Raw genomic sequence first — 2,732 nt, 5'->3', positions numbered from 1 at the left:
CCTTCTTCTGCCCCAGTCCCTTTGCTCATCCAACTGCTATACAGTCACTCAAAGTACTGCGGCTGTTGCTGTCTGTCTCTCTCCCCACTACATTTCAGGCTGCTCACGTAAGTAGCTCTGTCTCTTCAATTTCCAGCGCCTACCACAATGTATTTCCAAGGCACCAATCATCCAAACCAGAAAGGACTCCAGTTCCAGGAGCCTAAGGGAAAGTTTGCATCAGGTCTCTCCGCCCTGCTGACTGTGCCGATATACCAGACTCTAGCAATCAGGGGGAGCAGCCCAGGGTGCTTACTAGGGCCCCCCAAAACAGGACCCATTACCATCTCAGGGTGAGTCCTTCAGATGCCATATCACCTTGAGTCCTCAGGACAGCCTCGACAGCTAAGATACTATACCCATTTCATAAGGACCCGAGGCTCAGAGAGACTGCATGCTTGCCCGATGGCCCACAGCAAACGCAGGGCATGGCTCGAATGCAGGCAGTGGAGCCCCGAGCCCGTGCTCTCCACCACTCCAGCAAGGCTGGAGAGAACGTGGTACGCTCCTCATTCTTTTCCATTCCCACCCCACCAAACCGACCCATCTATCACCACACAGACACTGGCACACTGGTAGCCAGCTGACCTTCCTCCGGGGTCGGGCTGCTAAGTGCCACAGCGTGAAGGGCATCGCTGAGAGCCCATGATCCAAAATAACTCTCAGGCATCCCCCGGAGCAAATGCAGATCCTCGCAGGCAGCCATTCTTCATGCACTGAACATCCTTAGTTAAAACCCAAATATTATCCAGAGCAAACTGCCTACAGCTAGCGTGAGTCATGCACATTCTGGAGTAAATTACCCAAATTATCCAACAGGCTGAATATGAAGGAACCTGTCTAGGCAACAGTAGGTACTGGAAAGGAGAAATTTCAAGAAACATCTACAGCAGTAGCAGTGAACCTATGGCACTCACGCCACAGCCAGCCTGCAAAGCCCTCTGTGTCAGGGCAGCCAAGTCCCCAGCATCTGAGCATCTGATGATTTGTTTTATGTAAAAGAAAACCTCAGTGTTCAGGTTTAATTGGACTGTTGGCATTTTCTGATAAATAAGTGGGTTTGGGGTTGCAGTGTGGGCACTCAGTCTCTAGAAGTTTCCCTGTCACTGGTCTAGGGGGTGCCATGACGTCAGGTGCACGCACAATTACTGACGTGTGGTCAGGGCAGGGAGCACAGGACCACTAGGAGGGTCTGCTAAGATCGCAGATGATGGGAAATTTCCATCGCTGCTTTGGAGCCCGACAGCAGCACCAAAAAGTTACTCCTCCACAGCAAAGCAAAGCCTACAGAGCAGAGAGAGGTTCTGTACGGCTCAGCTAACAATACTTGTCTTCATCAGACGAGAGCCAACGAAGAGCTAGACAAAAAGCCGACAAGCTAGTCACTGTCTAAAGAGCAGATACTCATGCTGAACGTGGCATTACGGCACCAGGGAGAAGGCTTCTCGATTCTTTTCACACTCGAAGTCGCCATCCTCCTGCTCCTGCCACCTGTGTTAGGACTCAGGCCCCTCAGCCCCCACAGAGTGGCACGGAAACTGCTTTCACCCGTGAACTGTCGTCTTTAGCCCTGGGCCACTTCTGGCCTGGCTTCCCAGGGTGATGTGGATCAGGCCAGAGAAAGGGGGAAGAACCAGGTCTTTGGACCAGAGAACAGGGTGCCAAGGGCCCTGGGGACAAGGCTAGCTTGTCCACTTTCTTCCCGGGCAAAGTAAAGGGACAAACACTAGACAATATTTCCGAACTGCAGCCCAGTGAATACCACTCCAGGACAGTAACCGTGCCCATTTCCATCTCTACTGGCAAACACTTCTCATCTGGAACAGGTTGTGGCGTTTACACACATTTCAAAAGGAAACTTTGTATCATTGTGCAATTACTCACTTAATGCAACAATGTTTCCTTTACTGACAAGACACAAAGCTATGCGCATCCCCATGCCCTGGAATCAGGGTCACTACACCGCGGGGCAGCCAGGGAAGCACAAAGCCATCATCCCAGAGAGTTCGAGGGTTCCAGCCACTGCTGGACGCGACCTGCAACAGAGTCCACCCCCTCTGCAGCACTCGGTGCCCCTCCCCCGCCCGGTCCCCTCCGGTCGCCTCCGCCCCGCCCCTCGCCTCGACGTTTCCTGTCAAAACAAACCCTTGGGGGAGGGGACGGCCCGAGCCAGCCCAGCCAGTGCGGGGAACAGCGCCTGGGCCCCAATACTCGCCGACCTCCCCTTCTCAGCTCAGCCCCTACCTAGGGGCCCCTGGGAGCGGGGACCCCTTGCAGCCCGACACCGCGCGACACCTGGCGCGCCCTTTGTGCTAGACGGGGCTCGAGGCGGACAAGGGGACGGCTCCGACCCCGCAGCTCCAGGACGAGGTTGAGACTGGGGCCCGAGTGGGGATCTCCGGATGGCCCGGAGCGCTGTCCCCGTGAGCAGTCGTCACCCAGGGCCGCGTACGCACCGGTGCGGCGCGAAGAGGAAATCGGCAAAGAGCGGCGCAAGCCAGGGGTGCGGTGTCCCTCGTCTCCGTGTCCCTTCGCCGAGTGGAGCACAGCGTGGAAACTCCCAGCCAACAACTCCAGGCCCCGCGCCCCCCCCTCGGGATTTAAAGGGCCCTGAGGTCCCCAGGGAGGTGGCTGTCACCAAATGGGCGCGGGGGGAACGGCGCGGCGGGCCAGGGAGATCGGGGTGTCACAGG

General features: G+C 56.5%; 1 protein-coding gene across 2 annotated transcripts in view; it reads right to left on the bottom strand.

The window, feature by feature from the left end:
* Positions 1-2,712, bottom strand: part of Tcp11l2 (t-complex 11 like 2) — a 32,820-nt gene extending 30,108 nt beyond the window's left edge. For both annotated transcript variants that reach the window (XM_010631315.3, XM_010631316.3), the window contains exon 1: positions 2,496-2,712. The gene's annotated coding sequence lies outside the window, so the exon portion shown is untranslated. The remainder of the gene's footprint in view (positions 1-2,495) is intronic.
* Between the last annotated feature and the right edge of the window lie 20 nt (positions 2,713-2,732).

This window comes from Fukomys damarensis, unplaced genomic scaffold (genome assembly GCF_012274545.1).
Source record: "Fukomys damarensis isolate Sample0158 unplaced genomic scaffold, DMR_v1.0_HiC HiC_scaffold_15, whole genome shotgun sequence".
In the NCBI taxonomy this organism is placed as follows: Eukaryota; Metazoa; Chordata; class Mammalia; order Rodentia; family Bathyergidae; genus Fukomys; species Fukomys damarensis.
Note: the sequence above shows the minus strand (reverse complement) of the source record. Positions and strands in the feature narration are given on the sequence as shown.